Source organism: Halichoerus grypus, chromosome 2 (assembly GCF_964656455.1).
Source record: "Halichoerus grypus chromosome 2, mHalGry1.hap1.1, whole genome shotgun sequence".
Taxonomy (NCBI): Eukaryota; Metazoa; Chordata; class Mammalia; order Carnivora; family Phocidae; genus Halichoerus; species Halichoerus grypus.
In genome coordinates this window covers 73745027-73764808 of record NC_135713.1, presented here as the reverse complement: position 1 = coordinate 73764808, position 19782 = coordinate 73745027, and positions in this window count along the sequence as shown.

The window sequence follows — 19782 nt, the reverse complement described above, 5'->3', positions numbered from 1 at the left end:
AAGCATTAAATCAGCATATGTTTTCTCCAGGCACTAAGGGATGCTAATAGCAAAGCACACAGTAAAGACCATAACATTATCCTATGGTAAGCTGAATAACGTCTTCCAAAGACGGCCCCGTCCAGAACCCCAGAATCTGTAACTCTGCTGCCTAGCACAACAAAAGGGATTCCGCAGATGTGATTACATTAAGGCCCTTGAGACAGGGAGACTGTCTTGGATTGGGGGTGGGCCTAATGTAATCATAAGGGTCCTTGTAACGTAGGCAGGAGGATCACAGGGAAAGATTTAAGGACAGGAGAAAAGGTTGGAGTAATATACTTTGAAGAAGGAGGAAGGAGCCATGAGCCAAGGAATGAAAGGATCCTTCAGAGGCTGGAAAAGGTAAGGAAACAGATTTTTCTCTAAAGCCTTCAGAAGGAATGTAGCTCTGCTGACACCTTGATTTTAGCCTGTAAGATTTCAGATTTCTGACCTCCACAACCATAAGTAAATTCATGTTGTTTTAAGCTTACAAGTTTGTGTGATTTTTTACAGCAGCAAAAAGAAACTAATACAATCTCTCTAAGAAACATGCTCTGAAAAATACAAAATATTTTTTACACTCCTGGTTTGTCTCCAGATATATACACATACTGGTAATTCCATTCTTATTTTATAAAAAGATGCAGAGCCAAAAAAAAAGATGGAACAATAGATGGATAGAAGGATGGGTAGATTAGCAGGTATATAACAAAGCAAAAATAGCAACACTGTAATTATAGAATCAATGAAGAAGGTATATGGGGGTTTGCCACATACTTTTCCTTTCAACATCCTATATATTTTTAATATTTTGTAATAAAATATTAGGAAGGGGAAATGATGCACATTTGACAGCATTAAAATAGAGATGAGGCCATTCTTTAAAAGAAAAAATAAGCTTTGAGCCAAGTGACTTTCCAAAAGTATAAGCCCCTGCATGGCTTGCTTGTACTGTGTAATTGGGTTAAATTACAATTTTTATATTAGTCCTAATTTTCATTTATGGGGTTTTATATATACATGTATATATATATAAAGTAGAAAACTTCAATGGAAAACTGGTTCTTTTTCTTCATTAAGAGTAATTTTTTATTAGAGAATGACTTTTAAGATGGTAAAAGAAATCACGTGGATCATTTCACAATATGTACTGGAGGATATGCTTGTTGCCATTCTTATGTCAGCAAAAGAATTATAAAACAACCTTAATATTTCCCAGTCCTGGGAAAAAACGTAAAGTAGAAATGTGCCTCTAATTCTCTTCCACCGCTCCACCAGTCCCCACTCTCTTGACTTCTCCCTCTCACTCTCTCTCTACAAAGGGATTTTCTCCAGATCAGTAGGAAAATAAAGACCAAGGTTGTTCTTTACCAAGATGGTTTCGTTTTAGCAGTCTTCTCTCAAAACTTTTAGTGCCTTTGGTACCTACAATGAATGAATAAATAATGGCAGAGTTCCAAGTCCTGTGACATGCCACAAAGTGTCTATGAATCTCCAAAAGATGAAGCCGGGCTTGCTTCCAAAATCAGTTCACAAGGTTAGCACTACAGCCTATACATGGCGAATAGCTCCTGCTACCTGGTTAACAAGAGAAATCACGTAGGAACTGTAAAGTAGACTATTGTTCTCTGATTATTTCCATATCTTTGGATTCACAGTTATGCTCATAGTCCACAGCACTGCTTCTGAAATTTTAGGAAAAGTAAAACACAATTAATAGGAACAATAACATATAAAACTTTTATCCCACCTTTAAATTCCATGACAGATTTTCATTTTCACACTTCTATTTCAATTGGTTAATTGTATTTAATTTTTTTCATATTCCTGCTACTTGTTTCATTATATCTATTATCCTCTTAAAATTGCCTATAACCTACAGTAGAGGATCTTCAGAAATTAGTCAATTAAACAAAGGCACAGACCATTAAGTTACTTAATTGTTTGTTCAATGGACTTTGCCAGTTTACTTTAGATTATCCCTATTTTAAAAATTCACTTAGATGTACTGCCAACATGTAAAGTGCTCTGCTTGCTCTCAAGTGGAAACCATACTGTTATTATACCTCCTCGACATCATCCTTGATTACTGTTGATAACATTTTTCTCCTTTTAGGTTTTAAACTGAGCTCCCCCAGGAAAGCCTATCTTATATCTTCATCTGCTTTATTAGTAATGTATAGAGTCCTCTCTCTCTCTCTTTCTTTCTTTCTTTTTAATTGCATTGGATTAGATTCCTCAGCTGGGCCCCAAGTGCTGCTCAGCAATTCTTTTATTTAACTCTAATTGATTCCCTATTGCATTTGCCACAGCAACTGTTTGAAAATGCATCTCAAGGCTCCCAACCCACACCTGTCATCCTTACTCTCAGTAAATAATTTTGCCATCTACCTAAATCACAAGGACGACCAAAGCCCTCTGAAGGAAATTCCTATTCTGGTAAATATCCATCATTTGAAATTTTCTTGGAAACTTATTCTTTCTGATTCCTCTGTGATCTGAAAGCAGGAATGTCATTTCTTTCCAAGAATAAATCTTCCACTACATAGGAAAAAAACACTGCTTCACCTAAAATATTTACCCTGTACAAGCAAGTAGATCCCCCCCTTTCCACCCCATAGCACACCATAAACAAGGTTGAATTTATTTTTGAGAGAGAGAGAGAGTGAGCCAGGGAGGCGCAGAGGGACAGGGAGAGAAAGAATCTTCAACAGGCTCCATGCCCAGTGCAGCCCGGTGTAGAGCCTGACGGGGGGCTGGAACTCACCCCCTTGAGATCATGACCTGAGCCAAAATCAAGAGTCAGATGCTTAACCAGCTAAGCCACCCAAGCGCCCCAAGGCTGAAATATTTAAACCTGACTTTACTGAAGGCTAGAGGGTAATGAAAGAGAAAAAATTCCAAAGAAGTATGTGTAACTGGAGGATCTGATTTGCAATACAATTGAGTCATCTTCAGTTTATGGCCCACTACAGGGTGCCATCTTCTTGGCTTCTCAACTACCTACACTGAAACCAACAGCATGCAGGAGCATGCATCTAGATAGATGTCCTCCTCAGGAAGAGGCCAAGACACTGGGATGCAGAGTGATAAGTATTTCTTTTATTGACTTCCTGGGGGCCGCCTTCAGAGTATTCTTTTCTTTTCTTCTCAGGATGGACACTAGGAATGTCCACTCTCCCATGACAATTAGTATGTGTTCTAGCTACATGAATTTTTTGCTCAAGTTCTATAAATACCTTCCCTAACTGATTTATAGTCTCTCTTTGTTCCTGGAGTATATTTCTTCTGCTTCCCCTTCTGTGAATTATCTACTCATTCCTTAACACAATTCCAACTTTCATTTCCTCCACATGATCTTCCCAGGATCTCCTTGTTCTCTAATTGCACTAATTTGTTTTTCCTCTAATATAAATGAATCTTGGCTCATAGGGTATTTGTTAATTGTGTATTTGGCTGCCCCTTTCACTGGACTGAACTCTTGGATAGTAAGAAATCTACCTTTTTCATAATAATATCAAGAATTCCATATAACTTATTATAATAATTTATACTTACTTGTCTTAGTCCCTTTAGGCTGCTTTAACAAAAATACTGTAGACTGGGTCACTTATAAACAACAGAAATTTATATCTACAGATCTGGAGGATGGAAAGTCCAAAATCAATGGGCCATCAGATTCCGTGTCTGTAAGGACTTGCTTCACAATTTATAGATGGCTGTTTTCTCAATGTATCCTCACCTGCAGGGAGGAGCAAGGGAGCTCTCTGAGGTTTCTTTTTTTAAGGGGTTTTAAAAGGTTTCTCTTATAATCCCATTAGTGCCCTCATGATCTAATCACCTTCCAAAGGTCCCACCTCCAAAGACCATCACATCGGGGATTACGTTTCAACATATGAATTTTTGGAGGACACAGTCTATGGCATTCTGGTCACCTATGTATCAGATGGGCTGCTGAGCACGTTCAAAACCTTATCTCATTTAATCTTTACCACAAACTTAAGAAAAAGGTTCTCTTATTAGCTCCATTCTACAAATGAGGAGTAGGGGAAAAGAGGTTCGATAACTTGCCCAAATTCCCACAGATAGTAAGGATTGAGCCAGGCTTTATGGGTAAGCATTTAACTCCAGGGATCTTGCTCTTGCCTCTTACCCAATCCCAACAATCCCTTTCACTTATAAGCACTCCGTAAATGCTGGTTGATTTTAGTATTGAATTTGTTCTTCCATTTAAAGCAAGATAAGCTTTGGCTCTCAACTGTATTATGTGAGAAAGAAAGAATTGGACTTTAAAGTGTATCAAAAAGCCCGCTACACAATTTACAGGAGAAGGTATGGCTTGGGTTCATTTGGAATACCAACATGAGGGTTACTGGCTCTTAATTTTAAAATGTTTTATGGGAAAATAATAAATAAAAACCAAGAGACCAGTGAAGCCACTTACATTTTCTTTACACACATATTCTTGCACAACTAAGTTATGTTACCAAGCCTGATTGAACAGACTGTTACCATTTGTCACCATTTTATTTAACCCTATCATCAGTAAACAACAGTCCTCTCCATAGAACTTGCTTTTCAAGCACTGAAGTTAACTTAGAGCTATATCTTTGAAATGAATCATCTTTAATGTGGCATTCTTGATGAATGCCTTACTCTGTTGGCTAATACAAAATAAATGATTTTTCTTAATAAAAATAAAAGATAATCCATATTCTTGATGGATAATATATAAAACAAGTTGCACCCAGGCAGGAACAAGTTGCTGATGAAACTCTCAGTGTCTCTGAACATAAAGATTCCAGGACCAACTGGATTTTTTGTCTAAGTGAAAGCATTTTTCTTTCTCAACTAACTAGGGAAGTGTATAATATCAAGACAATAGCTCTCAGGTCCATCCACCTAAATTAAGCTTAGGAGACTAGAATATAAAATATATATAAACAAGAAGCTGTAAAGCATTTTACTGGATGGGCTATTATAATTCAATATCAAATATTTTTAAAATAACTTCTCATATCCCAACTGTTTCCATATAATTGTTTTTGTTTTCCTTTGAGTGCATTTTAATGCAAAACTGGAATTGTGAATACTACCATACTAGCTGCTGCACAGAAAAAAATTTTGTTCTGACTTATGGCATATATAAGGCATGAGAAGTATTATATCCTCTTCTTTAGCTCATTCCAATGCCACTCGACTTTTTCTGCCTTACTTGTGCAGATACAAAAATGCAATACAATATAGAAATCCTAAACACTGTCTTTGAATTCATATGGTTTGTATTTTATTGACTTTTAAAAATCAATTTGTTCCTCTCCTTAATATTAGTAGTTCAGCACATTAATTTAAGAGAACTGTGCCCTGATGGATAGAGAGTCTGGATCTCAACAGGATTTTCTTTCTGCTAGAAGCACTGAAATGTGGGATGAGCTATAATGACTGGGGGGTGGCCCAGGGGAGGATGTAGGGCGAGGGGAAGGGATTTCCAGAAAAAAAGATATCATGAAGTGTTCTTAAGCCTGCAGGAATTTATGGGATAATTTTCATCCTTAAAAGAGATCTTTGAAGATTTCGATGCTTTCTTGTTGCCAGCAGTGTTTTCTGTTGAAATAAGATAATTTCTGTAATTGTGTACCTCAGAAAAGCAAGAGAAAAAAAACGGAGACATTGGCACATTTTTTTCTAAGATACCAAATTAAGCAGAATGACAGCCTGAGTTAAGGACAGAGAAAAGTGGCAAGCTTTGCACATCCATGGCCTCAGATATCCTGGCATATATTCAGTTATATGGATACAGTTTATATGCTTAGAACAAATATCTGTGTGCAACAATTATATAAAACATGATAAAGGTAATCAGAGTTTACTGATGAAATACCTAAGGGAGCAGAATTTCTTTTAAATATTTCTGAGTTATAAGTAATTTCTCAATTATATGAAGAACAGTGCATGGGTGCAAAAATATGCCAAGTTTTCATAAAATGAACAGTGTCTACTTCTGTCTGAGGAAACAACAAAGTTGAAGGACCAAAAAGCAGGGCAGGGCATGGAATGATGATGTTGCTAACTAGTTTCATGAAATAAAAAGTTTTAAGCTAATATTAGACTATATATATATTTATATTTTTATATATGTATATATACATAAATATATATTTCACAGATTTCATTATTCAAACTTCCTCACATGGTACAATTTCCTTTAAAAATGTATTTTTGTTGAGGGGCACCTGGGTGGCTCAGTTAGTTAAGCGTCTGCCTTAGGCTCAGGTCATGACCCCAGGGTCCTGCATCTGGCTCCCTGCTGGCGGGAGGTATGTCCACTTCTCCCTCTCCCTCTGCCCCTGCCCCCCTCTCCCCCCCACCCCCGCTCGTGCTCCCTCTGTGTCTCTCACAAATAAATAAATAAAATCTTTTTTTAAAATGTGTTTTTGTTGAGTTTATTATTGAGATTTATATCCCCATGGGATTTAAGCAAAGGCTGAGAAACTTTTATTAATGCCTAAAATATGGTTCATCTTACTGCAGTGACATGAATGCCAAAAAAAGAAACAGATACTGCATTTTTCATCAAATATTGAAATAGAGATTATCTAGTAAATGCAATTTTTTTCCAGGAGCTTATGGGAAGTGATTTGTATGTATGTGACAGCTATTCGAGCATCCTTCAATATGTGTGTGTGTTTGTGTATATATTTGTACATATTTTAAACAAAAATGCTGTCCTACTTTCAATGTCCTGGGCCTCAGGCAAACTGACCAGAGCTCCTCCACTGTCTAGACATCACTCAGCAGGCCATGCGAGGCCATGTAAAGTATGGTGACTTGACAATGAGAAAGCAGACACCCGTGACCACATACTCTTGTTCCCCCCTCTCTTGCTGTCTTTGGCGTTCTTTTATGTCATTTATGTAAAAGTTCTGAGCTTATTCTTCCAGAAATTCCACAGGTTTTTAATCATCGACCTATCCAATAGTGTACACCTGCTCACCTACTTTCTCACAACGAAGAGTCTGCCTTCTGCCTCTCATGAGCCTGTCACCTTGACAACCTTCTGTGCTTCCCCTGTTTCTTCCCAGTGATGTATAAATTCCCAGCTGCTCAATAGAGTGTGAGAGATGACAGTATCTCATGTTGTATGAATTTCAGTGTAGTCCTAGGGAGAATATAAAAACAAGAGGATATGGGTTAAAGCAGCAGTTCTCGAAGGTTTTGGGCTCTGTGTCCCTCCATACTCTTAAAAACTGTTGAGGTTCCCAAAGAGCTTTTTGTTTATGTGAATAATATCTACTGATATTTTTTGTATTAGAAAGTAAAACTGAGAAATTTTAAAAATATTTATTAATTCATTTGAAAAATAAACGTTGTAAACCCATTACAGGGTAACATTAATAATATAATTATGAAAAAGATACCCTACATTTTCCATAGTTAAAGAAATTCAGTGAGAAGAATGCTATTATTTGCATTTTGGTAAACTGTTTAATGTCTGATTTAATTGCCAAAATTAAATGCAAATTCTTGATTCTCTTACCTGCTTCTGTAGTTAATCACTTATAGTATCACATGTCCCACAGATTCTGGAAAACACTCTTTGCTTATGAGTGAAAGTGAGGAAGGAGAATATTGTCTTGCAATTTAACCTCACTGATTGTGGGTTCTTTCATACTTTGTGTGGTGTAACTGTGAAAACATCTCAGCATCTCTCAGCCATCCCTGGATTTCATTGTAGATTTCTAGAATAAAGGACCCCCGAGAAGTGTCCTTAACTCCTAAAGGTGAATAAAGAACAGAATCCTTCTGACGTAAGAATAATTTCAGCAACTCTTCAATGATTCCTTAAATTGTCTCCAATATAATGTAACTATAAACCAAAAAGTAAGTGGAAACTTCATTGCATAAGCACTTGGACAACTACTATTCAATTGAAATTTAAAATTATAAAGTAAATATAAACAAAAAACAAAATTCAAATTCTTAACACTGACTTAACATGACAGGTGATTTTTGCTGAGATGAAATCACCCCTTCCAACATGAATATAATACTCACTCTTCTAGCAGCAAGGTTTGTCCACATGCGTGTACTATCATGGGCCATGTGTAACACTTTCCCCTCTCTCTCTTTCTCATTGGAACTCAGGTGCACAAAATTGGATAAAACATCATCTTTAGTTCAGTGCACATTCTCATCATTGATGCATTCATAGTCCTCTTTTATTTAGTTAGCCATTTAATTTTTACAACGTTACACACAACAGTAAACTCCTCACTCAAAATAAAACTTAGGATTCTGGCAGTTTACTCTGACAATACAACCTCCTATTCTATTCCCTAGGCTCCTCCTACCTATGGCAGCCATCATCCAAAATTCTGTACTTATGATCATTTTTGCCTTTTCAAAGATTATTTTATTTCACATACATAGTTTTATATATGCCTAAGATGGTTCATATATTTCTAAAAAGTACATATTTTATTTTTTATTGTTTTTAATTTCATAGAAGGTGAAATATATATATTATTTGGAAACTTATTTTTTCCTTTAATATTATATTGCTAATATCCATCCATATTATACTGCTGCATGGTGCTGTACTTTTCATTTTAACTACTGCATGATATTCTAGTGTGTGAATTTTGTAGCAGTTTATCCACCCACTTTTATATTGGTGGATATTGGGTTATTTCTTGTATCCTCACTATCAAGAACAATACTGCTTTGAACATTCTTATTCACATCTTTTACTGTACGTATGTAAAATAAGTCATTTCTTCTACCATTTTTCTCTATTCAAACAACAGTAAAACCTATAGCACGTCTGATGTTACATGCTCTTCACTTGGCTCTAAAATATTATGTGCTATGGTGAGCGCTGTGAATTGTGTAAGACTGATGAATCAGACCTGTACCCCTGAAACAAATAATACACTATATGTTAATAAAAAAATAAATTAAAAAAATAAAAAAAATAAAAGCAAGGGAATAAAAAAAGAATAGAGCATTATTGAGCATTTACTATAAGGCAGACAATATTCTAAGATCTCAACACCTATCAACTCCCTCAATATTCACACCAACCTTATGAGATTGGTAGTATCATTTTCTCTATTTTACAGACAAGGACACTAGCAACTAAAGGTTAGAATACATTATAAGAGATATTGCCAGGATTCAAACCAGGCAGTTGGGTTCCAGAACATGTTCTTTAATTACAACCACCATTAATTCTTTTTCTTTAACTCACAAAAATAACTTGTGACAAACAAAAGCAATGAAATGGTATGGCAGTCCTCAATCAATAAGGGGATCATCCAGATAAACCAGACTATTTTTACATCAATAATTTTAGGTTGGAACTGAAATGAAAATGAACATTTTAAAATTTGTACATAGTTTTCTGGACATTCTGAAAATATGTCTGTAGACCCTAGTTTGACAAAAACGTTGTCAAGGAATGACTGGTTGGACCTTCTCTATAATCTAGGACTTAAATCAAATTTATTGTAAGTGGTAGAAATGCAACTGAAAGTGGGACAACAATAAGATAATTTGTTGGCTCACAGATTTGGGCAGGATATGGAGTAGTCAGAAAAAAAAAAGAAATGTTGCAGGAGAAATAGACAAATCTGCAGCAATAGTTGCAGACTTCAACACCCTTTCAACAATGAATAGAGTAAGTAGACAAAAAAAAAAAAAATCAGCACAAATACACGAATAAGGAAGAATTCAACAGCATAATCAGTCAAAAGGATCTAATCAACAGGTATAAAACATGTCATACAACAACTCTTTACATTAAAATCACTGGTTTATCTTGCAATTTAAATTAATCTTTTACTGAAGAATGATTCAATAACACCATGGACAGTCATTTGAAAAATGTTGGTTCACTGAGTTATCCAAATCTTCCAAATGTTGATACATTTCATTGTGCAACAGAAAAAATTGCATTTGTTAATATCATCACTGACCTTTAAGAAAAGTCTTTAAGCACTGGCAAATACAAGTTTTCCAAAATTCTAATTTTCCTTCAAATTTTGTTATTACTGGCAGCAAATACTGCTACTTATTTTCCTTGAAATCACAGGCTCTCATTGTTCATTTTCTAGAAAATATCTGCCAAATACCTGGCTAAATAATTACATTTTCTCTGCCAGTAATTTTTTTTCAAATAAAAATGGTGTTGCATGGAAAACACAGCAATTTCAGCTCACAACTCGAACAACTGCCCAAGTGCTTTTCCTCATGACAATAGTATTTGAGTATGCAGAAGTTCTTCATGAGTACTTTGCATTTGGTCACGCAGAACACGAAAATAATGGGTATTTAAATATCAAATGTAATAAAGTTATTTTTACTGCTATATCTATGACATTCTTCAGTAAAAATGGCATTTAAATTTTTATAATGTGAGTGTATGGCTATAAAAAAAGACAATGATTATTAATACAATTTGGTGCCTTCATTCATATTAAGGCACCAGCAATTTTACCTATGATTTCTTTTGTGCCATCACTACAAATGGCAACACAGTGAAAAGGGCAAATAATGTCTTAGTATTATTATTATTAGTTTTCACTTCGTGCACCCTGTGAGTGGGTAAGAGACCTCCAGGTTCTAGGGGCCACATTTTTGACAGCCACTGCTCTATTAGAACGGATCTTTTGCTTCTTTTGTTCAACTAGTGTTTCCAGGCTGCTAGAACAGAAACTAGCACATAGTAGGGAGTCAATAAATATTTGTTGGATAAAGAATGAATGGTTGACTGAATTATCCCTGTAGACACTTGGTTGAAATTTCTTTACCACACTAGAAATATACAAAGACTGATAATTCGTCCATAAATTAACTAATTTACCTTTTTAAATAGTGTCTAACCCCTGAAAGGAGAAAGAAAAAAGAAACAGTTCTAGGTTGAAGTCTAGTATGTAAAGTTGGATTAGGATAAAGGAGTATATATAATATGGATACAAAACAGATATATCCACAAGGCACCATAGAAATGATGGGATTTTTTCTTATCTCAAACTTCCATGCAAATCCAAAGGGAGATGGCAAAAACACTTTTATATTAAGATGAATCAGAGGATAACTTCATTATAAAAAAATATGGATTTTATGGTTACTTTACAAGAATCTGTTAAGCCAGATTATTCCAGAGGAGAGAGAAAAAAAAATGTCCATAACAGTATACCTTTGGCATGATTACTCAAACATCTAATACAATTATTATGGTTATCTTTATTTTTATTATAGATTAAATACCAGTAGACAACTATCTGCATTAGATTTTATTCTTTAATAAATTTTGTTCATATTTTTATTATAAAACATGCCACTTCTTCACCTAAAACATAGGAAAGAGGGTCAGTTACATAAAGTAGCTATAAGAATAAAAAGCAAGAGGGGCGCCTGGGTGGCTCAGTCATTAAGCGGCTGACTTCGGCTCAGGTCATGATCCCAGGGTCCTGGAATCGAGCCCCACGTCGGGCTCCCTGCTCTGTGGGAAGTCTGCTTCTCCCTCTCCCACTCCCCCGCTTGTGTTCCTGCTCTCACTATCTCTCTCTGTCAAATAAATAAATAAAATCTTAAAAAAAAAAAGAATAAAAAGGAAGATTCAAAATCTTCTCCTTTGAATAGCCATCTACCATTCACAGGCAGCAGTATATGGTCAAGAGTTTGGGGTTAGAAGGAATGAAATCAGAGTTGGAATCCCAGCACCATTCTTTTCCAGCTCTCTAAGTCCTTGGGTGAGTTTTTAAAATGTACTCCTGAGTTCCCTCATGTATAGAAGGGAAATCACAAAATTAATTTCATATCAAAGAATTTTTGTGAGTTTCCAATGAAGTAGTGGATATGAAAGTGGCTTACAAATTGTAAGGAAAAATCAATTGATAGTAATGTTTATTACTGTTTTTCCAACTCAAATTAAGTGTGGCTGTACCTAACCAATCTTCTCAAGTCATAGCAATACTGGAAAAGAAAAAATGTTTTAATTATGAATATTAACCTAAAGGAAAATGCCTCTTACTTTTGACAACAGAGTACTGACAATTTAAGTAATCATTTCCCATCTCCAAACTGATGAGCTCTAAATCATGTGTGTTCTAAGGCTTCCAATCAAAACAAGAAAAGAGAATTAAAAGAGTCATGATAGCAGATGAAGAAAGGATTAACTGCAATTTACAAACCACTGAAAAAAACACCTATTGGACATTTAATAACTAGCTACTAAACATGACCACATTAAGGTAAAATATTTTATTCTCCCTTTAAAAGATCCTTTGCATGTAAACTGTATCTATCTATCATGTAGTCAATTATCTCCCACAGCATGAGATCATTCCTAACATGCACATGAGAGTAATAACATAGTATACTGTTTGTTTGAAAGTAATAGGTACACTAAAATAGCCTACCATACCAACATACCTTTAATGTCCCAGTGTTAAAAACGATCTTTAAGATTGTGAATTAGCAATAGTGTATGAATGCTCCAAATGCGGTACTGATGCAATTACTTAGAATGTTAAATGCACTGGGAAATCTTTGCTTTTATTTTATTTTCCTCACAAATGCAGGAGAAAAATGCTATAGGGATCATTTCTTGTCTTAGTCTAAGCACCCCTGTGGAGAGGATCCAAGCATGATGTTTCCTTTGAAGTGAATGGAATAACCACCCTCAGATCAGTTCTGAGGATATACAGAGGAGAACAAGAAACTGGCTGAATGAAAACTGACATTAGCATTTAAATAAGGCTAGGCTTAGAAGAAAATTTATGCATCAAAAAATACTAAGATTTGAAAACTAAGATACAGTTTTTCAATAATCCTAGGTCAAACCACCTTACATTAGAAGCAGGTCTTTCTTAAGTCTAACACAAAGAAAATAACAATAGAAAATGTTCAAAAAGTTTAAAGGTTAGGTCAGATATAGGGGATCTACATCATATGGAAATATCCCAGATGCCAAGTATTCCTACTGTGGATACAAATAAAAGTCTGGCAACATCCATGGATTCTATGTGTCCCAAATCCTGATTTTCATTCTGTATTTAATACTAGTAGACTGGAAAAGAATAAAAAAAAATACAACAAAAATAACCACCACGAAACACTATTCCAGTTAAGAATTCAAGCATAAATCTTGCTGATGTGAGTGAATACAGCATAGGAAATATAATCTTCTTTGAATGCAAAATGTATCTGCCATCTATAAAACCAAAATAGAAACCCAAATCAGTTATTTCAGCAGTATCAATCATCTGTCAATCAAGAACTAGTATTTGAATAACACCAGTGTTCTCAGTGTGTTCAGCTGAGTTTAAGTCATGGTTCCTGATTTCGATGTTTATACATAAAAAGATAGCTAACTATATAAGTCAATATATGTTGAGCACCAAAAGTTCTTTGAAAGAAGAGGATCACAGTAAATTAAGATGGTCTGGAAAGTTTTCCTAAACAGTTCTTGAAGGATGAAGAGCATTTACCTCAGCAGGGTAGAGTGTTGAGGTACAGTACATAGAGGGAGGTACTCGATCAAAGACTTGGAAACAGGCAGGAAGAGTGAGTTTGAAGATGGGAAGAAGACCAAAGGGACTAGCGAAAAGCATCCTGTCAGTTCCTGGTGAGAGATAAAGGAGGAAAGGAAGGTTGGGATCAGAATGAAGAGGTCTCTCTGGTCAGATCTCTCCTGGCAAGTTATAGACCTAAAGAATCATAATTGGAAGGGCACAGTGGTGTTGATCAGGTCCAACTCAGAAAGGGACCCTTGATTGCCTCTTTGAGCATCCACGGCAAATTGTCATCCAGCCTCTGCTTGAAGAATGATGAAAAACTGATGGGTATATTGTTCTGAAACTGAACTCCTTAACTTTCTTGGGTCTTTGGTCTTTTCCCCTTGCATACATTATGAATTCATACAATATGAACTCCCAAATTGTGTTCTAATGAATGACTGAATAACATACTCCTAGTACTAGGCGACTTCAGGGAATGCAAATGGAAATAGCCAGAAAAGATATCATAGAAAAGGAGGACATCAGTGGGCTTTGAAGAATGGGTAGTACTTAGGAAGCAGAGAGGAAAGGGATGGATTCTAGGCAGGTAGATTTTAAGAGCAAAAGTTGGCCTTCCATTCTGCTCCTCTTCTATCTCACCAATTGTTGATACCTATTGTTGATTCCCTGACTAGTTATAAAATTTCTCTTTCACTTTTCCAAATTATTGAAAATATTCCAAAAATATTTATGAAAAATGAAGACTTATGTCTCTCTGTGATATTGTGATTTAAAATAAGACATAAATATATATATATATATTTCTGTCTTTCAGATGACCAAATATATTTCTCATATTCTCATATATGTATGTGTGGTCTTCATCCACAGTTCCTGGCTCGTAACTCTCCAAACCCTCAGAATTTCCTGAGCAATAACAGCAACGAAAGCATCTTTTGTTATAATATTTGATCTCTTGTCCTCAGTTCCTGAAAATGCTCCAGGGCTATAAAGGTGAAATGGGTGTCTTGTTCCTCATAACAAGCCCCTTTTCACCACAACTGGATTTATGTTAATTCAGTGATTTTTGGAAAGCTCCTCAGGATGGGGGCTGGTTGCCAGGAGAACCAACTATGATTAGAGGGTTGGAACTTTCAGTCCCACTGCTTGACTTCTGGGAGGGGAGAGGAGGTGGAGATTGAATCAATCACCAATGACCATTTAGTTAAATCAATCATGCTTATGTAATGAAGCCTCCATAAAAACCCAAAAGGAGGGGGGTTCAGAGAGCTTCCTGTTTGGGGAACCAGAATATTTCCTTGTGCTACCATGCCGGGCCCCAAGCTCGACAAGGACAGAAGCTCTTTTGTTTGGGATTCACCCTATATACCTCTTCATCAGACTGTTGACTTGTATTCTTTAAGATCCTTTGTAATAAATCAGTAATCTGGTAATTGGGTTTCCTGAGTTCTTGCAAATTAAGTGAACCTAAGTTGGGGGTCATTGGAACCTCTGATTTATAGCCAGTTGTTCAGAAGCACAGGTAACAATCTGGGCTTGCGATTGGGATCTGAAGTGGAGGATGGTCTTGTGAGAATGAGCCCTTTGTTTTTGGAATCTGATGCTATCTCCAGGTAGATAGTGTCAGAATTGAGTTGAACAGGGTTGAATTCTCAGACACCTCCTGAGAATTGCTTGTTGGTATGGGGAAGACTCCACATACACAAGTTGGATTTGGGGTCCAGGAACCTAATACACTCTTTCTTTCCCTCCTTCCCATTTATCTTACTTTCTTCATCCAATATTTATTCAAACTAAATGTCAATTCCATACAAGGTACTGGGAGCCAAAGGTAAAGAGGCATGGGTCTTAGTTTTCATTCAAGATATAGTGGATGTATTGCTTTTCAATTATTGTTGTAATAAATTACCAGAAACTTAGCACCTTGCAAGAGAAAATTATTTTTTATCTTACAGTTTTATAGGTCAGAAATCCAAAGCAGATCTCATTAAGCCAAAATCAAAGTGTGGCAAGGCTGAGTTCCTTTTTGAAGGCTTAGGGGAGTATCCATATTCTTGCTCATCCAGGTTATTGACAGACTTCAGTTTCTTGGGGTTGTAGGACTGGGGATCTTATATCCTTGCTGGCTGTTGGCCAGGGCTCATTCTCAGCTTCTAAATCCATGTGCATTCTCTGGCTTATAGCCCTCTTTATCTTCAAAGTCGGAAATGGCGGTTAAGTCTTTGTCATGGCTTATCTCCCCGGCCTCTTCTTCCATCATGGAATCTCTCTGTCCAACTCTCTTGCCTTCCTCATCCACTTTGAAGGACTCAGGTGATTAGACTGGGCCGCCCCAGATACCCCAGGAAAATCTCCCCAAAGTCTATTGCCATGTAAGGTAACATATTCACAGCCTCCAGGATTTAGGGTGTGGACATCTTTGGAAGCCATTATCCTGACTACCACAATGGATTTTTTAAAAATTAGAAAATGAAAACCACAAGCCACATACTTATTAATGTTTTGCCATGGAGTGGTGATTAATGGTGCAGCCACAGTAAGAAAGGATAAGAACTATCATTTGATTCAGTACATTTTTCTAATTTTTTTTATGGGAAGACAGAAAGATGCAATAAGTGAGGGGAACAGTACCCGACACACAGTCAGCCTTCAACAAATAGGAGATCTCTTGTGACCCAAACGCTGTCAATAATCCCACCCTCAGAAGCCTTCCCTTTAGTACTCAAACAGCCAATCCTCCACCTCGCTGGACTGACAGGAAGGGCTGCCTTTTACTATGTTTCCCTTCCCAGATAATTTAAGGGTCATTCAGTATTCCATAGTCAGGCCTCAGAGTCCTTCCTGCCCCTCCCTCTGCACTGTTACCCTGGGTTGCTTTGCAGGTCACACCACGGTCATTTCCCTGTTCCTGCAGCTGTTACAGATGTCCTCATAGCTCTTTCCTAAGCATTAACCCCTATCTTTCCCTTCATTCTCCAAAACTCAGCAAAGTTAGGACATGGAGATGAGAAAATGGGTACACTAGACAGGGAAACTCATAACTGAATCCATTACTTGTACCCCTACACGACCATCCCCCTACCTAACATCTCCCTTTGGTTGCTCTGCTTCTGGGACCAAAGTGCCTGCCACTGACCAGAGTACACTTTGACCAATCCCTGCCTACCTGCTTCAGGTATTCAGGCATTCAATGTCTGAGGAGGAGGTTCCTTACCTGAGGAGGTTCAGGCCTTGATCCCAGCAGAGTAAAATACCCACGGATGCCTCCTCCCAACAGAAAAACCTTCCACAAAGGGCAACAGCAGAGTATTTGGCTGCCTCAGCCTCAAGAAAATGCTGGCATTTTAAACTACTTGTGTTTTGTAGCCATCAATATTTCAGAAGCAAAGGGGTCTAATCCCAAAGCACTTCCTTGAATGAATTTTTATGCTTTCTTTTCTTCATGGAATAATCTCATGTTTTTTTGAGGGAAACTTGCAGTCTGGGCCAACCCCTCACTGTGTACGGGGGGGAAAAAGACCCAGGGAGGAGAAGTGATGTGCATGTCACAGAACACAGCAGCAATAAGTGCCCAATAATGAGAATCAGGTATTCTGACTTCCTATGTGCTTTTAAAGGTTTTTGGTTTTTTTTTTTCCGTTCATGATAAAAACAAAAAAAATTAACACCCTTATGTGGTTTTCTTGCTGCTAAATAGGACTGGAAAATCTATGTCATTCTTTACATATCGAGGGCCTTTTCTTATTGAAACCAAATCTCCAGTGCCATCTCACTAAGAACCTAAAATAGAGATGCAAATCTACAGGTGTAAAATGAAAAGGAAATACAAATATGAGAAAGAAAACCATTCATGTAGCAAATATACTTAATTTTCAGTTTTCAAGTCACTGAAAAGAAACAGAATGCTATAACAAAGGAAGCAGATTATGCCTTTTGAAAATAACATTGATCTTTTTCTAACATTACATGCTTATTTTGAAAAGTCCAGAAAAGTAAAATGCATCTTTTTTTTTAGTTCAATGAAATTGAGATCATATACTCAAATATTTTCAAAGAAACTCTCAGTCCTTCTGACTCCATTTACATGTACTAATAACCCTCTGTATACCTTCTACTTGAAAAATATATGGGAGTCCCACTTTTTATTAGGAAATTGAATTAGTCCATCTGGTGAGGAATTAACTGAATTTCTTATTTAAAAAAATCTAAGCTCGTGGCGCAGTGTAGGAATCATTGATTTCCAGAAACTACTAGTGATGCAGTGGTTATTCTAGCCTTCATCTCTACCATACCACCTTTATAAACTGCTAGTAACCATTCCAAATAAGGCAGTGAAAAAAAGCAGTATTTAATTTGATTTGACTTGACCTTGTAATCTCTACTGTCCAAATACTATTAGTTTATTCAACTTCCCCAATATATCAATTGCCTATCAACTGATTTCCTTCCTACATCCCCTTATTCTGCCTTGCTCTCTCTTATCCCAGCATGCTGAATTGTATGGAGAAAGCTTTTATGGCTTAAATATGATATTGTATATAAAACCTACCATGTATTTTCTTTCCCCTTAAATTATTTTTATTCCGTAAGCATATTCAAAATATTAACTACTTACGTGAGATTGCTGGCAGCATTTTAATACTCCTTTTTCAGAATCAAATATTTCGTTCTTCCTCAGTGCTGAATCTACGTAAAATTGATGGTCCTGGTTGTCCTTGTTTCTAAACCTCGGATTTTATAGAAAGAATTAATTATAGGATGTATCTGTTTTTTAGCAGCTAAATTGGATAATGGTTTCATAGCTCAAGGGGATTACTTGTGGGAATTTAAGACTTACAAGATTCAATTTCCCCCAAGTCTATTTTCCTACAGTGATCTATGGCTTTGATTCCAGTAACAAACTCACCCAAACCAGGGTAGGTCATGGACTTTCATTGTGAGCTGACCTTGGCATCTTTACCAGAAAGTTAGGAAGAGAGAACATAATTTGGTAAGGAAAACTTACCTTGTCAAACCAAATTAACAACTTACTTGATTACAAAAAGGGGGGGGGGGACTGCACTTAATTGGTGGCTCAGTTCATATTAAATAGTTTATCAAAAAAAATGGTTTACTTTTTATTTGCTAGGTGTTTACACTCTACCAATGGCAGCCCTGACTGCAAATAAAAACCACTTAGGGAATGAAATGAATGCCTATCCTCAGGCTCCACGCCCCCAGAGAGTCTCGATTATGTGGCCTGAGGCTGGGTTGAGGCATCAGGATTTTGATTTTGATTATTTTATTTTATTTTTATTTTTTAAATTAATTAATTAATTTGTCAGAGAGAGAGAGAGAGTGTGCTCGAGTGCACACGCAGGGGGAACGGCAGGCAGAGGGTGAAGCAGGCTCCCCACTGAACAAGGAGCCTGACCTGGAACTTGATCCTACAACCAAGGGATCATGACCTGAGCTGAAGGCAGACGCTTAACCGACTGAGCCACCCAGGCACCCTGAGGCATCAGGATTTTTAAAGCTCCCCAGGTAATTTTAATGTGCAGTCAGGATCGAGAATCACTATGTCTAGCCAGTACGACTGAAATGTATTTTTCTCCTCCGAATAAAGGAATTGTGTGAAATTAGAGGGACCAGTTCCTGGGGAATGTGGGATATATGAATCATAATTAGGCCCTCTAAGTGTCAACCACAGTCTGGGCAGGGAACACCTGTGGAGCCAAGGATTAGAAATGAATGATGCCCTTTGTACTGCAATGATAATACATTCTACTCTCTGGGAAGCTATTAAGGTATTCCTCTTAAGAATTTTTAAAAAATCTATTTTAAAGTGTCACAAGTAATAGGAGGTATTCAAGAAGGCTCTGTGTACTTAACCTGGCAGGGCTTTCTACAAAATATTTTGGTATTTTATTTATGTGTGCATCATGCAGTGAAAGAGGGGAGAATGGGAGTTTGCCAGAGAAATGAAAAAGAAAAAGCTTTCACATTTGCATTACATCAAGGAAGTTTGATTTGGCCTATCTCTTATTGCACTTTTCAAACTCGAGGTCTATTTGATGCATAAATTTCATAAAAGTCTAGCCTCATTTAAGTGATAATTTATGTCCTTAGAATGCCATTTCCAGCCTTGCTCTTCTGCATACCCCCGGAGCTGATCAGAGTGTTGTGATCCCTTTGTTTTCAAAGGAAACTTCGTGTTCACGTTCTCTCTACAAGGGTTAGTAGAGGAAGACAA